Genomic DNA, 20139 nt, shown 5'->3' with positions numbered 1-20139 from the left:
CATTCTTTCGAAGGTTAATACTTCTTTTGGTATTTTATAATTGGGTGGGCAAAAAGTTGATTTGTTTCTTAGTCCAGTTGTTTCTGTGTTTTGGGTTAAAGGGTTATCGGCGAAGAAAGTTTTCAGCCTTATTTTCCTAAAAAACTCGATGGTTTCAGTTTTCAGTTTGACAAAATCTGTTTGTTTGGTGGGAACAAATCAAAGTCCCTTTTTGAGGATACTTTCTTCCTCCTTGGTAAGAATTTTATTCGAGAGGTTAAATATCAAAGATGGTGTTAATTCTTGTAATTTTGTCGTCGAGTTGACATCTCCCAGGGCTGGTTGAATCTTACTTTTCCCCTTGGTTTCGACTGTCCTCTCCCTAAAAAATTATTACTAGACCCTTGTTGATTCTGTCGAAATGAGCCTCTTCTACTATTGTTTTCTCGAGAGTCTGTGTTGTCACCCTCGTTGCTACTTCCAGATGAGGAGGTATCGGAAAATGTGATGAATTTATTAGCCGAACGTCCTTGATAGTCCTGTAAGTATTTCCTGGATTCTGGACGAGTATAGAAATCCGGTTGAAGATATGGGTAGACCTTTTCTAGATTAAAGAATTTCTGATCTTTCTCAAATTGGTTGGCCTTTTGATTCACGGTGTAATCTTTAAATTCCCCGATTTCTTTGTCCACTTTTTCTAGTAATGTTTTTGAATCCGTTATTAGTTCGTTAGTTGAAATACTTGATGTTAAAGCTTCTATCTCCTCCACTTGGGTTTTTGACAGTCTTTGCGCAGTTTCTATGGTTAAGACCATAAGGTCCCTACTGCATTTTGTCTCTATGTAGCTGTATCCCTTTTTGTAGATCGGATCCTCTGTAAAGATGACAGGTATGTTTTTTATTTGTAATCCACCTGGAATTGTCCCAGCCCTCAGATGTTGCAATAAAAAATGTCCATGCAAATCCGTACGGATTTGTTTTTTCCGAAGTCTAAGAAGTTTTTCCGTCTCGTTCTGATTTTGTGCGGTGGTACTTAAAGAGGCTGAGGCGAAAAGAGGTGGATCCGCTAACAACTTCTTTATGTGGTCTTCGCTATAAGCAAAGGTCTGGTCTTCTGACATGTCTTGAATTATTGGTTTCAATCACACAATCTCATTCACTCCAACACTCGTACCGACGCAGGACACCAAATTCCTAATCCTCACCCGAGGATTAACACAGTTCCACAACACTACGTAGACAAGTTTCCACTTAAGGCTACCACGCAGGCCACCGCCTGCTATACATACAAATAAGCACTACTGGGTATGGGCTCCCAAGCAGCAAGGCCAAGCCACAGCCTAATATCTCAACAATAGGAAAGAATGCCAATGCTGCCTTTTCCTGTTTGTCACACAGTCTAAATCTCACCTTTGATTGAAACAAGAAGTGAGGCAATCCTAGTTTGTAGAATGAATCATTTGGTTTTTTATTTTCTTATTTCATTAGAATTTTTAGTTATTCTCAATAGTCATTTTGCAAAAAACATATAACATACAACATTGTGAAGTACCTTATATACATTTATAACACTCCCCTACTCCCACTCTCACATACATTCTTTTGTACAAAAAACACTCACAACACTCTTTCACACTCTACAGGAACAAGTACAAATTTACAATTTTCCAAAACCAAATAATATTAAACAATACTGCCATAGATATTCTTTATGACCTATTTGTAAATTTCACAAGTAGTTCTTATTATTGTTTACAGTCTTATGGCATAGAATAGTACAGGGTCTACGCGTTTCGAACTCTCCTTACTTTCTGAGTTCTCATCAGGACCATAAACTGTGAAAAGGAAGGGAGACCTATGTTAAGTGACAATTTATGACCAGATAAAGTTGTCTATCAGTGGCTCAACAACCATCTCTTTACCTCTTACCTCTGTATCGGTAATACCAAATGGATTAGTAGGAGTCCTCAGGCACACGGCGCTGGACAACCTAGACAACATTAAAACAAAAGCTCAGCCGAGCTATGTATATATACTTAATCTTAAACTGGCAACAATCACACTCACGATCTTGCTTACCAGTGAGTTTTGACTTTCACGCCACCTAAGAAAATGGCAAGATTATATTAGGGCGCTTGTTTAGAGCGGGCAAATCTAGGCTTTGATCTCATGGTATTGTTCTTACCTATTGTAATCTGTTTTTTGTAGGGGGTTGATTGAATTCGAAATGATAGCAAACTTGCTCCTAAAAGGTAAATGGATGGTTTTACTAAACAATGCTACTTATTGAGGACTCAAATAAGTCTAATTATCTATTATACGCATACCTTGCCGATATGGAGTCTTTGCGGGGAGCCGGGTTTCAAAAGTCCTAAAACAAAAAAGAGAAGCTCAGTCTCTGTTCTATTCTATTCCCGGTTGTGCAAGATGCCTACTGGTACTATCGCTTGGCTTTCATTCCAGACGAAATCTTACCGTCATGTTGGACACTGTTTCCTTTTTGCTCCGGCTCCTGGGGGTCCGTTTCTGCATCGGAGCTCATCCGGCTTGGTCCGGGGCTTTGACTCGTATATACGCGACTTCCGGGTCGCGCCATCTTAGAGTGTCTAACTGTTGCTATATCTATTCCGAAGCCTCTATTTTTAACCAGAAAACTTCTTTTTGTGATTTCCTCGATACGTTCTTCTGACGGTTATACATTCGTTCCTGCCTACTAGTTGTTTTTTGCTGTTAGGGTGAAAGCGCTCGGGCCGCCATTTTGGGTTGGCGTGGTATAGCGGAATTGCTATTCACAGCTCTTTATTTCTGTACAGTGATTAGTGTGTGCCAATCAATTAATTCACCATGATTTGTCCGTCTCATTATATTTACATCGAACCCTGTGCCTGTACTTTTTTTTTTAAAAAGCGGAGTCAAATTCCATTGTTCATTGGGAAGAACTTAGTAGTGTCCAGTGTAGAAAGTCAGAGTGGACTGTTCCTAAAAGCTGGTTTCCTGGCCTATGATAGTTTGTACATTTCCGAAATTTCATTGAGCCCTTCAGTTGCCGAATTGAATCTGACAATCATCATTGCCTCTTGGCGGGATAATTTTGCGTCCAGGTCTCCTCCTCGTTTGTCTAGTTCGACCTTTGTTATCACCGTCCAGCGTAGGTCAGTTTCCAGATGATTTTTGTCTTGCCAATGTTGGACCAAAGGTGCATTGGGTACCTTTCTCTTAATTCTTGACTTATGTTGTTGGATTCTAGTTTTTATTTCTTGATTGGTTTTGCCCACATACAATAAATTGCATGGGCATCTTATGGCGGTAGGTCCATCATACTTCTCAGATTGTTTTTTTCTTTTCCTGGCAGGGCTGCTCTTACTAGTCTATTTGCGATACTTGCTTCTTTGCGGAAGGCAAACAACGGCACTTTAGAGAATTCTTCATTCAAATTTTTAATCACGTGCCAATTACTTTTAAAACTAGAAAAAAACAATCTGAGAAGTATGATGGGCCTACCGCCAGTTCAAGGCCATCATAAATGTGGCAGTTGCAACTGCTGTGCGACTACCGAGGAAGGGATTACTTTCAAACATAAAGAGATCACATGGAAGCATGAAACCTTCACGAACTGCAAGTCACGGTATGTGATATATGGGATAAGATGCCCATGCAATTTATTGTATGTGGGCAAAACCAATCAAGAAATAAAAACTAGAATCCAACAACATAAGTCAAGAATTAAGAGAAAGGTACCCAATGCACCTTTGGTCCAACATTGTCAAGACAAAAATCATCTGGAAACTGACCTATGCTGGACGGTGATAACAAAGTTCGAACTAGACAAACGAGGAGGAGACCTGGACGCAAAATTATCCCGCCAAGAGGCAACGATGATTGTCAGATTCAATTCGGCAACTGAAGGGCTCAATGAAATTTCGGAAATGTACAAACTATCATAGGCCAGGAAACCAGCTTTCAGGAACAGTCCACTCTGACTTTCTACACTGGACACTACTAAGTTCTTCCCAATGAACAATGGAATTTGACTCCGCTTTTTTAAAAAAAATACAGGCACAGGGTTCGATTTAAATATAATGAGACGGACAAATCATGGTGAATTAATTGATTGGCACACACTAATCACTGTACAGAAATAAAGAGCTGTGAATAGCAATTCCGCTATACCACCCCAACCCAAAATGGCGGTCCGAGCGCTTTCACCCTAATAGCAAAAAACAACTAGTAGGCAGGAACGAATGTATAACCGTCAGAAGAACGTATCGAGGAAATCACAAAAAGAAGTTTTCTGGTTAAAAATAGAGGCTTCGGAATAGATATAGCAACAGTTAGACACTCTAAGATGGCGCGACCCGGAAGTCGCGTATATACGAGTCAAAGCCCCGGACCAAGCCGGATGAGCTCCGATGCAGAAACGGACCCCCAGGAGCCGGAGCAAAAAGGAAACAGTGTCCAACATGACGGTAAGATTTCGTCTGGAATGAAAGCCAAGCGATAGTACCAGTAGGCATCTTGCACAACCGGGAATAGAATAGAACAGAGACTGAGCTTCTCTTTTTTGTTTTAGGACTTTTGAAACCCGGCTCCCCGCAAAGACTCCATATCGGCAAGGTATGCGTATAATGGATAATTAGACTTATTTGAGTCCTCAATAAGTAGCATTGTTTAGTAAAACCATCCATTTACCTTTTAGGAGCAAGTTTGCTATCATTTCGAATTCAATCAACCCCCTACAAAAAACAGATTACAATAGGTAAGAACAATACCATGAGATCAAAGCCTAGATTTGCCCGCTCTAAACAAGCGCCCTAATATAATCTTGCCATTTTCTTAGGTGGCGTGAAAGTCAAAACTCACTGGTAAGCAAGATCGTGAGTGTGATTGTTGCCAGTTTAAGATTAAGTATATATACATAGCTCGGCTGAGCTTTTGTTTTAATGTTGTCTAGGTTGTCCAGCGCCGTGTGCCTGAGGACTCCGACTAATCCATTTGGTATTACCGATACAGAGGTAAGAGGTAGAGAGATGGTTGTTGAGCCACTGATAGACAACTTTATCTGGTCATAAATTGTCACTTAACATAGGTCTCCCTTCCTTTTCACAGTTTATGGTCCTGATGAGAACTCAGAAAGTAAGGAGAGTTCGAAACGCGTAGACCCTGTACTATTCTATGCCATAAGACTGTAAACAATAATAAGAACTACTTGTGAAATTTACAAATAGGTCATAAAGAATATCTATGGCAGTATTGTTTAATATTATTTGGTTTTGGAAAATTGTAAATTTGTACTTGTTCCTGTAGAGTGTGAAAGAGTGTTGTGAGTGTTTTTTGTACAAAAGAATGTATGTGAGAGTGGGAGTAGGGGAGTGTTTTAAATGTATATAAGGTACTTCACAATGTTGTATGTTATATGTTTTTTGCAAAATGACTATTGAGAATAACTAAACATTCTAATGAAATAAGAAAATAAAAAAACAAATGATTCATTCTACAAACTAGGATTGCCTCACTTCTTGTTTCAATCAAAGGTGAGATTTAGACTGTGTGACAAACAGGAAAAGGTAGCATTGGCATTCTTTCCTATTGTTGAGATATTAGGCTATGGCTTGGCCTTGCTGCTTGGGAGCCCATACCCAGTAGTGCTTATTTGTGATACCTAAAAAGGCACGTACATCTCTCTGAGTTGTTGGCACAGTCATTCGGGCAATCGCTGCAATTCTCTCTGGGGTCAACCTTCTTCCCTCCTTTGACAATAAGTGACCTAGATAGGTTACTTCTCACAGGGGCATAGCGGACTGCCAGGACTGTGCTATCAGGTGCCGGAAATGTGGCCAGAATCCGTGGCTGCAGGCCTGATGGGTTTGGCAGGTAAGGGGGTGGCTGGAGAAACAGAGATTGTAGGGAGAAAGTGCTAGCCTACCTAAGGCATGCTGGGTGGAAAAGAGAGCAAGACTGCTGCCTGCGTGTCTCCAATCGGGTTGTGGGCATTGGTGTGCATCATGCCTCCAGTTGGGAGACGCACCCTCGGAGACGATGGACCAAGCCAGCTTCCACCTGTGCTGGTCACCAACATGTATGCCGACGTTGCAGGACATCCCTACAGGCTGCTTACCCGTAGCTCTTCTCCTACAACCAAAAACAATGACTTATAAAGAGAATATTTTTGCATTTGAGAGGCTACTCACCAGAAAAGTTTGATTATAATGCAAAAGGAATGAAATTCTATCATACTTGCTGCACCCAGTGGAGTCTGATCTGAAGCACTCGTCAGTAAAAGTTCATCTGACAGTGTTTTCCAGGTACCTAAATTCTTTGTTGGTTTCCTGAGGAGTGGAAAAAAGAAGGATGAGGGGACCATTCGGCTCCCTCAGCAAAAATATCCACCTGCTAGGGAAGTCAAGTAGTCAACACTGTTCTAATAGATCCGATGAAGACCCCCATCATCCTATACACAGGCTTCATGCTAGAAGATATCTTAGAATACAGGTTTCTAGCAATTGGGGAAATTCAAGCTTTATCCATTCAACTCCCTATTTCCAGAAAGAATAATGAAGTTCTCCAAAAATATTTCCTTCATGCCCAAGGAGCCCTTATCTTTTCATCTGAATGAAAAGATTTGCCTAACTGCATTTGTTAATCAACTGATCTCTCCAAGAGAGAGAGACCTTCATTCTTTGGACATTAATCACTGCATAACGTTCTGTATCAACAGAACAAAAGACTTTAGCAAGCCCCACCAGTTCTCCATCTCCTGGTCAAGCAAGACTTTGCATGCTGGATTACAATGTGTACTACATTCTACCACTCCATAACTGGTAGACCTCAACAAGACAGAATTGTAGCTCGCTTCACTAGGGGCATTGCAGCGACAGTCGTGCTATTCATGAAAGTACCCTTGGCGGACATTTGTAAAAGAGAATTGTGGGTCTCCAGCCACTCTTTCAAGAAAAGGAAGATTCAGTATTCAAGACATGAGCGTGGGCAGCGAAACCCCTTTCATTAAGGTGACCATCAAAGACGCTCATCTTTGGCACATACTAAAGAGGAAGCATTTATTGCCAAGTCAGCTTTTGTAAGTTTCTGCTTCAGTTTTTTACTACTTTAGTAAAGAAGTTTTTTTGTAATTTTCTGTTTATGGGTCTCATTCTTTATTATTTTCTTGTATTGCACCTATTCTTCTGTTTTTTTGTGAATTTAGCCTTGAACCATTGTTATTGTTATATACTTTACTCGCCCCAGGTTCGGGTACTAGGACTGCCCCTGTTTCATGCAGCCATCATTTCAGCAAGGCATACATGAGTCTATTTAACACTACTGCTTTGGTAATCGTAATTCAAGCATGTACACCTATGCAATATCCATTACTGGTAAAAAGAAAGCTACTTGCCTGGAACTACATTTCTCCAGCATTGATAGCATTCATAAAGTCACATGTAAATTGCCCTCCTCCCTGTTTCTTACACTACAAACCATTATTCTTGAAAATCTGACAGTTGGAGCCGATGTGGAGGTTGAAACTCTGAGTCTCTCTGTATCATTGGCACAGTTCAGGTCATACAATGAGGTGAATTGGCTACAGGTAGTCTATTGTTATTAGTAATTATGTGTAATCTATACACAATAACAATTCTGTAGAACTGTAGTTACAGGTAACTTTTTCTTTCTAAATGTGCTATTCTGCGTGCACACCCCCAATCAGAATATATATTTATGACCTGACATTTAAATGATCCAGTGGCGTAACAATAGCGCCCGCAGTGTGGTCAGGCCCCCAATGCCATAGGGCCCCCTCCGGCCCTGTCCATGGGTGGGGGGCCCGTGGCTTCAGAGCCCCTGATTGAATGCGGAGCGTGGGGGGGCCCCTCCATATACTTTGCAGGGGGGGGGGTCCCCTCATGTTTTGTTACGCAGTTGGAATGGCCACTGGATTGTACTAATGGAACAAATAGTTACAAAGTAGATAGTTAGAGGGCCAAATTTATATTTTCTATATCTGTTTTACTGCACAATATAATTTAACTGCAAATTTCTGTAATATAATTGTAATAGCTGTGTTTCATAGCTTCTTTCAATTTATGATGCAGGGTTGACAAAACAACTCCAGTGCTTCTGGACGATCCTGTACTTTTAAAGATTGGTGTAAAGTACAAGAAATCTTCTGCTCAGATTGCCATTCGCTACATACTCCAAAAAGACATTGTAGCTCTGACTAAGAGCTTCAAACCAGAGCACATTAAACAAAATATTCAGGTACGTATGTACGAATGTATTGGTGAGATCTATGGAGCATGGACCTAGCGTCAATGCAACAGTGTTATTCAGGAGTAAGGTATTACAATTCCCTGAATGGAAAGGGTGATGTAGATGTGCCTGAGAGAAGGATGCCTTAGTAGGGAGGTGGGGAGAAAAAGGATTAAAGAGGGAAAGATATGGATATTACTTGAAACTAGAGTTGGCAGCAAAGAAAGTTAGACAGAGAGATGTCTTACATAAACATTTCAAGCTTGTGGGACAGGAGTTTGTCTGAGGTAGTCTCTTGTAAACCAACAACCTTTGTCTACTATTAAGAACATTCAATGACCAGTGAGGAAAATCCCCCTTTAACGTTTGAAGTCTTTTTATATAATCTATTCCCACCAAATAGTCACAATCAATAAGTAATTTAAAGAATGAGTCTCACAAACCTTTGACTGCCTGTGCTGGATCTTAAAGAGGAAGGGTCATATAGACATAATCCTTCTTTTTTTCTCATTACAGCTTAAAGATTATTCCTTCTGTCTGACTTTTATGAGCACTAGTTTTTCTTTTGATATCCAGTCATATAAATGGAACAGAACTGAGCAACATACTCACCTAGAGAGAGAGAGTTTGAGGGAAAAGCTCTGGGTGTAAGGCATGAAGCTAATAGGTAGTTGCCTAGTCACCAACCAGACCCACTGCTTCACTATTACTGACACATATCACAGTAGATATTGGCTTTGTGTGCTATAGTTGCCTAATTCATGCATACAGTTTTGAAGAGTGGTTCTCTACCTTGAGTGTGACTTGAAAAGTTACTGTTCCTGATAAATATCCCTTTCCACTGCTCCTTGTTGTGCTAAATCCCAAGCTCCTTCTCCCATGCACTTTGGAAGGTAGACCTGTGCTCATGCGTCGTTGTCTGTGATGTTCTATACAGCCTAGAGCTGGATTTGTGCTATACCACCCAGGTCTCTGATGTATTATTTGCCCATACCTGTGAGGGGTATGGTGTCTCCATATTTTGCCTCAGGTTGTAACGCCCAGTATCTTACTTCTTTCTGTGTAAAGCATTTGCCTTATGTAATCTCATATTTATATTTGATGCCCTCAAATCCTTTTCTCAGCCCTTTGACAAAGAGAACCTAAGCACTCTATCACCCTCCACAAAGAATTATCTCTTCTTTCCTGGGATAAAATCGATATTGCCCCACAGTGGTGTAACATGTATGTGGTCATCCCTCGCTCCTATTCAATTTATTCCTAGTCAAAACGCATCAAGTGTCAAAGATGTATGTACATTTCCACTACCTTGGTGTTTTGACATCCATCGGATTTCACCTTGTGGTCTTTATGCTAAGGTATCAGGGGCGGTCTTAGGCATGCGCAAGCTGTGCACCTGCACAGGGCCACCGAACCCCAGGGGCCACCATGCCAATATATATCCTTAATATAATAATCCTCTGAGGATGGATACATATTTGCGTGGAGGCCCCTGGCAGGGATTTGGCAGCCTCCGTCTCTGTTCCACTTCCAAACACCCTGACTCAGCCCCCCCCCCCCCTCTTCACTGGCCTCCGCGCTCTGCCCGGACCCACTCTTCCGGGGCCCCCTAACTACGCTCCCTGCCTAGGGCCGCCATGAGCCTAGAGCCACCCCTGAAGGTATGTTCTAGCACAGTGTGTCCCAAACGTTTTAGAACATGACCCCCTTTTTAGCACAACAAACTTTCGTGACCCACCTACTTTAATGGACATAAGGCAACACAAACTGCACAGTAGCAACATTAACAGCAATTTGTCAGAGGAATTAGGGGTCCATTAGGATGGAGAGCGGATTTCCCCCGCCAGGCTGGCGGTAGCCACCGCCAGCATGGCGGGAAAAATCCGCCCGCCATCCTTCCCTGTATTCCCCCCCGCCATATTAGAATGGCGGGGGGGACCACGGCAGAGCAAAACACCGCCCGCCACTTTTCCGCCCCAGTCGAATTGCGGCCGGGGCGGAAAATTATTAATATGCTGGCAGTATCAAGCAGACACCGCCAGCCATATTATGATGGGTTGAGGGTGATGCCTTTCCGTGGCAGCGATGCCGCCACGGAAAGGCATGCGGTCTTCACTCTGGGGGCCCCCTGTGGGCCCCAGAGTGAAGGAGGGGAGGTATTGCACATGGGGGGGTACCTGTGGTACCCCCTTCATTTGCATTAACAACGCGGCAGGCACCGCGCGGTGACTGCCGCTTTGTTAATGCAAATGCAGAAATGTATTTCTAGCATTGTGGCGGGCGGTGCTGAGAGCACCGCCCGCCACAGTGCTAGAAATACAGGATGTGCCCGCCCCTGTGGTCGGCACATCCTAATGCTGGCGTCGGGACCCCCGCTCTTAAGGCTGGCGGTCCCGTTTACCGATAGGGTGGCGAGCGGGCAAAGACCGCCCGCCATCCTAATGGACCCCATAGTCTGACATTTGACCTCTGTCTTTGAAGTGCAGCAAATGTGGCCGAGATAAATACAGCATTTAAATGGATTTTCAGTGCTTGGACTTTCACCACTCACCAAAAATCGGCTAGCAACCCACCAATGGGTTGCGACCCACAGTTTGAGAAACACTGATACAGCATGCAACACCCCATCTCTACTTTTATCCATTCCACCAGGAGTTGGGTGGCCTGATATTAATGCACTACATTTGGAACGCCAAGCTCCCCTTCTCTGGACTACATTGTGTTTTGCATTCTCCATATTCTTAACTTTTCTCCCACTAAGATATACCCTTCTAAAAGTTGCTGGAGTTGCAGGAACTGTGATTACCCTATCCTGAGTGGATCGACTCTACAATCCTTAAGGTGTTTCAAGAAGCAAAGTCAACTTGATTTCTGTTATGCTAACTTTGCTCTCACCCGCGTTCAACAATTGTGCAGGGTTACTTTGATGTGACTGAATAAGGTAGTGCAGATTATCACAATCATTTGACCCATTGTCGTTGCCATGTCAACATCGACGTAGTATATCTGTGAGTGGGACCATTTTAATCATGTGGTTTATAGTAACTGTCTGCTGTTTCTTTATCCTGTGACTCTGACTTTAATTCATTCATTTTGAATCCCATCACTGCTCAAAATCACGCCAGTTACCCGTAGCCGGCTTGATGTGGTTGTGGTGGGGTTTGAGAGGGTCAGAAGAACTTATCCTCAAATATTGACTTCTCAATATGATGCCCTCAATGCTAGCCCTGTCTGATTCTTTCTACCACTGTTTTGGTATAAAACACAGAGAGCAGAGGAGACCCAGAGTGATTCGTAACCCACTAACATCTAGTCTTTTTTTTTTGTCCTCTTTAAAGCCCATTTGAATCTATAACACCTCCATTAATGCCCAATCTAAGCTATCAATTTCTTTTTTCAATTTTCAAGGAGAGGATTACCATTTCTTTCAGTTATTAATCAGCGATGTCAATTATGAGAAGTGCTTTCTTTGTCTATTATCACTGTTTTTTCTTCTCCTTGTAAAGTATTCTGGACCCCAGGTGAATCAGTTTGTTGTTGTGGTTTTACTCCTGGTTGTCAATCTCCTTGACAATATCTTAGAATCTGTAATCAGCAAATATATATCACTATATGAGACTCTGGCTTGGGTCTTTTCCAGGGTTCAATAGCAGTATGATTGTAGAGTGTATTATGCGTTCCCTGCAACATATTAATTAATTCTGGGAATGGTCCCAGCAAGCTTAAAACCTACTTTTTATAAAACCTGACTGTGAACCCATCTGAGCCTGGTGCTTTACCAATTTTAAGTTTTTAAAAGGGTAATATGATTTCCTTCTTCATTGTCAGCTTTCCTAATCTTTCTCACTCTTCAATAGTCCTTCGTGGCAAGGAGATTGCTTCCAGATAATTTCTCTGTTCTTTTACCTGCCACTCCTCTTTGCTATACAATTGCTGGTAAACATTTCGGGATGCTTCGTGGTTTCCTTCTTCTGACTCAGTCTTCTTGACCTCACACTTCTGTTGTACAATTGCTTAACATTGTCGCCACAATCAAGTGTTAGAAATGGGATCTCTGGTTGGGTAAGGCTTGCGCCAAAGCCAGGCAAAGACCACCATTCTAGTCAGGGCAGGGGAGTTACACGCCAAAGATGACCCCTGCTCACCGCCTTGGTAGCTTGGCACGAGCAGTCAGGCTTATCCCAGTGGCAATGTGTAAAGTATTTGCGGAACACACACAGCAATAACATACTAGGCAAACCACAAAAGGAACTCCACACAAGGTTATATATAAAAATAGCCTTTGTATTATCATAAAACACGTTAGATGGTAATCACACAATATACACTGTGGCAACTGGCACTGATCAATATTTACAGGGGATTATAAACACATGACAGGGCCACACTGACCACTCATGAATCATCAACTGGCAAAAAATAGTCAAAGTAAGAACATTTCATAAATGTAGACCACAACCAATAATTACTGGCAAACACTATACTCAGCATCTTCCGGTGACATAAATCATATCTTGTACAGTATCACATTAGGAGAGAAATATATTTTGCACCAACCTCATAAGCCTAAACATATTCCTCCTAAACATAACTCGCATTAGGAAATAAATGCACTAACATAAACCGTAGTAGGGAATAACTCACACCTAAACCACAGTATAGAATAACCTAAAACATAACACAGTAAGCAAAACCTCATAATCATAAACACATCTAGAAGCATAAATCAGGGTGCATATATAAACTACATATAACTACATAAGGCCCTGGCGCCCTTCAAACCTAATAGTCCCCCTGGCCAACTGGCCAGCTCTAAGGGGCTCAAATGCCCTCTGTCCAAAGGTCACGGTGCGCTGCCAATGCAGCAGGAGTCAGGGGTGCGCCATTGCGCAAACCAAAATGTTGCAGCTGGCACTAAGTGCTGCGCAGCTGTGAAGAAAAGACTTGGGGCAGCGGAGTGCATCTCACTCCTAACTTCAGACATGCCCCCAAAGAATGAATAACCTAAATTTTGCAGCTGCCCAATACTTGCTGGGCAGCTGGAAATTTTAAAATGTGGCATGGGCTGCTCTGACTGGGTGCCTCTGCCAGGCACCATGTAACCCGAGCCCCACTCACCTGGGGTCTTCCCGAGTGCAGCGGGGACAGGCACCGACAATGTGCATCGAGCTCCCAACGCTTGGAATCTCCATGGGCTACGGTCTCCTTTTCACCCAGTCCCGCACATGGGGGCCGGGACTCCTCACAGGTGGCGGGGGCAGGCCAGGACTCTTCTCTGCTTTAGCCGCTACCGCTGGGCTCTCCCTCGAGCATGGGAGCCCCACATCACTAACTCGTGCCATCCTCTTCCGGCTCGGCTGCAGGCCCCGCCCACATCACGGGTGGGCCTGCCTGACTTCCGGGCATCTTCTTCTTCATCGGCCATGAGGGGTGGGCTCCCTCATAAGTTTTAAAATCATATAAGGCAGGGTGGTCACCTGCTTGGGAGCTAAAATAAGCGGGGTGGGCACCTGCATGGTAAATAAAGAAATATAAGGGGGTTGGGCACATGCGATATTAGAAAAACGCGGGGTGGGCACCTGCAATTAAGCAAACAATGCTGCCATGAGGGGTAGGCTCCCACTAGTCAAATAAAAGTATGAGCGGGGTGGCACCCACAATAAAAGCACAACGGGGGAATCCCTAGGTTGGGTATTCCCTCAGCAAGGGCTGCAGCTCGGTGCTGCGCAGCCCCTAGGCCCTCCCTCTCCTTCGGGGAAAGTCCAGGACAAAGCGCTCACAGGGCGCAAGGAGCAACACAAAATCCTTAGATAAAAAGGAGCAGAAGGTCCCTAAAGGGAATACAAGCCCCAGCCAGAAAAGAATCGTCATCAAGGCAGGGCCCAGGGAGGCAAGCCCTCCAGGCAGCACCCCCTGGGCTCCAGCAGCAGCACACCCTGCTGGAATCAGCCAGAGAAAAACTGAACATTTACATGGGGTCACAGCCCCTATATTTATACAACATTTTCCCTTTGTGAAAAGGTTCAGGGGAACCAGATACAACTGGTTCAGGAGCATTTTGTGTACATGACTCCTTCCTTCTTTTCCCAGGGACATCAGATGCACCACAGGAGGTGGAGCCAGTATTGTGGAGGGAAGGCACAGTCCTATTTATGTCCCAGGTGCAACTCCTCCCTCCCATCTACATGCATCTCCCTATTCACCACTGGGCAGACTCATCCTGGCTCCTGGAGCCACCCACATCATCCAGCACGTGTCACTCACAAGCCAGAAATGCAATTCACATCATGTAGGCAGACACACAGCACACAGAAATTCCAACTTCTAAAAGTGGCATTTCTAAAATAACCACCCCATGTTGTAAACACAATAATTCTGGGCACACTATTGTGCAGCATTTATTCACACAAGTTTGCACATACTAAACTCGACCCTGCTCTCCCCTCATACCAGGAACTACCATGGACACACATATCCCCCATGCATTCCTATGGGAGGGCTGGCCAATCTCACCACACGCATGCACTTTACACTGGGCCACAGTGATAAAGTGCGCAGAGGCCTAAAATCACTACCACCATGTCAGAGCTTAAGGCAAAAAGTTTAGGGGTGAACCTGCCAAAAAGGGCCAAATCCAACACCAAGAATGTAAGCTAAATGCACTCCTCCATAATATTTTAAACTGAGACTTTTAATGCCATATCCTGCTTTCTCGAGTTCCATTAATGTAATCTGGCCTCATATGGCTAAGAGTTTCCTCCAAATGTGCTGTGATTGGTTACATTTCTATTCTTCTTTAATTGTTTGTGCTTGATGGTATCTCCCTGTGCCTTCCTCTCACTCTTCAGCTTCGCTAGCTCTGCTGCAAAACTACCCTTTTTACCACTTTAAGCTCTTACCAAATTCGGCTTATAACATTTTCTATGAATATGTCTATTAGAGAACAAGACACTATCTCTAGTTGGAACAGTTTTGAATAAGTAAGATAGGAGTAGAGAAGATATTTATTAAAGATCATAAGGAGAATTTGTTCTCTCTCAATAAGAAAATAAAGCACTCAGAGAAGTAAAGTAAAACGATAGATCACTGTTAAACCCATTGGTGGGTAGGTGGGTATTTATTTTTGATACTACCAACTACATAAAACAGGACAGATTATATTGGAGAATTTAAGAAAATACATCTACTGTAACTCAATGAGCTCTAGAATCTGGCTTGATTTGTCAACTAAAGTATGTGTTTTTTATTAATCCGAACCCCACAACACCAACCCTTTGTGGACTATCTAAAATACAAGACTTAAGAACCCACTGCTTATAATGAAAGAGTATTAACTTGCTTACAGAAACCCTGTGTAATATGGAGATTGTTTTTTGAGACTGTAATTCTAGGCTATTCCACCCTATGTAAAGAATACAGCATGCATGATTAAGAAAGTTGAGGGTCTCAAGTTAAAGGGTCATGTGGTTCACTTGGTCACAGTGGACATCGAGGCCACTTACACCAACAAACCACAAAGAGCAGCAATAGGTAAAGTAAGATTATTTTTATTAGAAAAATGCATCACAAAAAAATATCTAACTTTTGTACAATTTCGTCTAATAAATCTAGCAGAATGAAAAGACATTAAAAACAGGTAGCAGATGGTTTTAAAAATAGACTTGTTAATCAATCTCTTAAGATCACCTGATATTATCCTCTTCTTGTGTACCAGCTTATTTATGTTAGATCATTTAAAAAAAAGTAATCAATAAAAAAACGCCGTATTCTGAACACCAATGTAAAGACACATTTTAGTAAACCACAGTTTGCTATAAAAGAAACAGACATTTTAGACATCAAGTTCTACATACTCTGGCGTGGCCAGGCAAGATGGCTGCATAGACATGTTTCCCTAGAACTTGCACTGACCAATCCTAAATCCTGCATAATCCTGTACCATCAGCAGAAATTCAAACCGACATTGAGTTGAGAGCTGTCCCAGCTGTCCTTCACTCCCTAAGCCTAAACAAAACGACAGCGGAAGTGGCAGTGAAGGCAGGAGATTGGACCTGTCAGAGGGTAGCGTCCTACTGGCGAGGAAGTGGAGATTGTGCCTACGCACTTCATGCGCTAAGACTCACAGGTGCTGAATCAACCGGGGCCGAACGCGGACGACAGCTGGGGGTGGTGCAATCCGAGACACGGAGTAATGAATGGATGTGGCCACGGTCAGTGGTAGTGGGCCACGTACCGGAGAGTTTGAGGGCCAAAGAGGAAGGCGCACGATAGAGGGGGTCGCTCCCCTGCAAAGAGACAATGCCGGCTGAATACGGACTAGACCCTGAGGCGACCAGATGAAGGATGGATGGAGGGCGGCTCCCTCATCAGATGCTGAGAGACCCAGCGGGTGCACTTGTCAGGTGCAGCCTGGCTTCTGGTCCCGAGCAACCCTTGGAGTTTCCGGTGCCCGGGGAATAGGAGGTGTGGCGGGGGCTCGAGGACTGGGCATATAGAGGCAGGGTGCTGCCGAACTGACTGTGCAGAACAAGGGCTACAAAGTAAAGCGTTTGGGGCCATAATCGAGGCCTACACACACGCATGACCAACAGAACTCGTCTCCAGAGCTGGCCCTCGGCAATGGCCCGGATTAAGACACCTATGGTGCAGCAGCAATAATGGACGGAGGCCCGTCGATGAGTGGGACGTTGCCAGAGTGATATAGCCTTGTTACAACAGGCCATTAATGTCCCTGTAATAGTGGCTGACTGTGGACGAATGCCCTATATATCGGAGCAATAATCGAGGCTCCTACATATAGTGCTACAAGCCTGAGACCCCTCTGTGGTGGTGACCTACAGTGCTGTATGCCCAGACGTGGGTCCCGTGCTCACTTAGCCACTGGAGTCAAGCTATCCTGGCTGAAGACGGCTGATAGCCAGAAACCGGTCCTAGGATGCTTGATTCCGGTCCAGGGAATACATGGCTTGGCAGTTCGGGCTGGACTGTTCCCATGAGGCACAGGGTCAAGACTGATTTGCATATGGCTATGTCTGAATTGGGGTGGCTTGGTGAGCAAAATAACGATGGATTAAACCCAGATCTGTGAATGTTTTGCCATTGTGCAACATTCCATCCATCATCTTGTGTGTTCTGCTGTTCATCCTATGTGGGAAGGGTATGCCCAGACGTGGGTCCTGTGCTAACTTAGGGCCCGATTCACAGAACTATCTGAAGACAAAATCCTAAACTGACTACTTTTGGTGTTCACAGAAGTTAGGATTTAGTCTGAAGTTTGTCTTAAGACTGACTTAAGACAAACTTAAGACGAAATCCTAGCTTAAGTCTGTCTTAAGTCTGTCTTAAGACAAACTTAAGACAAAATCCTAACTTCTGTGAAAACCAAAGTAGTAAGTTTAGGATTTTGTCTTAAGTTAGTTCTGTGAATCGGGCCCTTAGCCACTGGAGTCAAGCTATCCAGGCTGAAGACGGCTGATAGCCAGAAACCGGTCCTAGGATGCTTGATTCCGGTCCAGGGAAGACATGGCTTGGAAGTTCGGGCGGGACTGTTCCCATGAGGCACAGGGTCAAGACTGATTTGCATATGGCTATGTCTGAACTGAGGTGGCTTGGTGAGCAAAATAACGATGGATTAAACCCAGATCTTTGACTGAGGTGAATTTTTTGCCATTGTGCAACATTCCGCCCATCATCTTGTGTGTTTTGCTGTTCATCCTATGTGGGAAGGGTATGCCCAGACGTGGGTCCCGTGCTCACTTAGCCACTGGAGTCAAGCTATCCTGGCTGAAGACGGCTGATAGCCAGAAACCAGTCCTAGGATGCTTGATTCCGGTCCAGGGAAGACATGGCTTGGCAGTTCGGGCTATACTGTTCCCATGAGGCACAGGGTCAGGACTGATTTGCATATGGCTATGTCTGAACTGGGGTGGCTTGGTGAGCAAAATACGATGGATTAAACTCAGATCGTGACTTGGGGTGAATGTTTTGCCATTGTGCAACATTCCGTCCATCATCTTGTGTGTTTTGCTGTTCACCCTATGTGGGAAGGGTATGCCCAGACATGGGTCCCGTGCTCACTTAGCCACTGGAGTCAAGCTACCCTGGCTGAAGACGGCTGATAGCCAGAAACCGGTCCTAGGATGCTTGATTTCGGTCCAGGGAAGACATGGCCTGGCAGTTCGCCCTGGACTGTTCCAATAAGGCACAGGGTCAAGACTGATGTGCATATGGCTATGTCTGAACTAGGGTGGTTTGGTGAGCAAAATAACGATGGATTAAACCCAGATCTGTGACTGGGGGTGAATGTTTTGCCATTGTGCAACATTCCGTTCATCATCTTGTGTGTTTTGCTGTTCACCCTATGTGAGAAGGGTATGCCCAGACGTGGGTCCCTTGCTCACTTAGCCACTGGTGTCAAGCTACCTGGCTGAAGATGGCTGATAGCCAGAAACCGGTCCTAGGTTGCTTGATACCAGTCCAGGGAAGACATGGCTTGGCAGTTCGGGCTGGACTGTTCCCATGAGGCACAGGGTCAAGACTGATTTGCATATGGCTATGTCTGAACTGGGGTGGCTTGGTGAGCAAAATAACGATGGATTAAACCCAGATCTGTGACTGGGGGTGAATGTTTGCCATTGTGCAACATTCCGTCCATCATCTTGTGTATTTTGCTGTTCACCCTATGTGGGAAGGGTATGCCCAGACGTGGGTCCAGTGCTCACTTACCTTCTGGAGTCAAGCTATACCGGATGAAGACGGCTGATAGCCAGAAACTGGTCCTAGGATGCTTGATTCCGGTCCAGTGAAGACATGGCTTGGAAGTTCGGGCGGGACTGTTCCCATGAGGCACAGGGTCAAGACTGATTTGCATATGGCTATGTCTGAACTGAGGTGGCTTGGTGAGCAAAATAACGATGGATTAAACCCAGATCTGTGACTGGGGGTGAATGTTTTGCCATTGTGCAACATTCCGTCCATCATCTTGTGTGTTTTGCTGTTCACCCTATGTGGGAAGGGTATGCCAAGACATGGGTCCCGTAATCACTTAGCCACTGGAGTCAAGCTATCCTGGCTGAAGACGGCTGATAGCCAGAATCCGGTCCTAGGATGCTTGATTCCGGTCCAGGGAAGACATGACTTGGCAGTTTGGGTTGGACTGTTCCCATGAGGCACAGGGTCAAGACTGATTTGCATATTGCTATGTCTGAACTGGGGTGGCTTGGTGAGCAAAATAACGATGGATTAAACACAGATCTGTGACTGAGGGTGAATGTTTTGCCACTGTGCAACATTCCGTCCATCATCTTGTGTGTTTTGATGTTCACCCTATGTGTGAAGGGTATGCCCAGACATGGGCCCCATGCTCATTTAGCCACTGGAGTCAAGCTATCCTGGTTGAAGATGGCTGATAGCCAGAAACCGGTCCTAGGATGCTTGATTTCGTCCAGGGAAGACATGGCTTGACAGTTCGGGCTGTACTGTTCCCATGAGGCACAGGGTCAAGACTGATTTGCATATGGCTACGTCTGAACTGTGGTGGTTTGGTGAGCAAAATAACGATGGATTAAACCCAGATCTGTTACTGGGGGTGAATGTTTTGCCACTATGCAACATTCCGTCCATCATCTTGTGTGTTTTGCTGTTCAGGCATGGGCGAGAGGTGCCTAGCTCAGGTCTCCAGGCATTGGCCCAGCTGCACTACATTGACCCCGGGCACAGAGGAGAACAGGCAAGAAGCGCCGTGAGGTGTATGTGCCACAAGTGGAGCCCACAAGTCACTGGCTTTGTAAGATAGTTCTTGGCTAACATTGAAGGTGACATGCCCTAAATAGCCATGGCTAAAGACAAAGGAGTTAAAACTTTGCAGGTAAAAAAATGTGACAATTATGTGTTGCCACTGCAATCAGATGGGGCAAC

The 20139-nt window shown here is 44.2% G+C and overlaps 1 pseudogene across 1 annotated transcript in view; it reads left to right on the top strand.

Annotated features, from left to right (window-relative positions):
* The window catches only part of LOC147734751 (aldo-keto reductase family 1 member C3-like), a 202093-nt pseudogene that overhangs the window by 164392 nt on the left and 17562 nt on the right, over positions 1-20139 (top strand). Inside the window, exon 7 of the transcript XR_015307539.1 lies at positions 8067-8232. The product of XR_015307539.1 is annotated as an aldo-keto reductase family 1 member C3-like (transcript). The remainder of the gene's footprint in view (positions 1-8066; positions 8233-20139) is intronic.

Source organism: Lissotriton vulgaris, chromosome 1_2 (assembly GCF_964263255.1).
Source record: "Lissotriton vulgaris chromosome 1_2, aLisVul1.2, whole genome shotgun sequence".
Classification (NCBI taxonomy): Eukaryota; Metazoa; Chordata; class Amphibia; order Caudata; family Salamandridae; genus Lissotriton; species Lissotriton vulgaris.
This window is presented reverse-complemented; position numbering and strand designations above follow the sequence as displayed.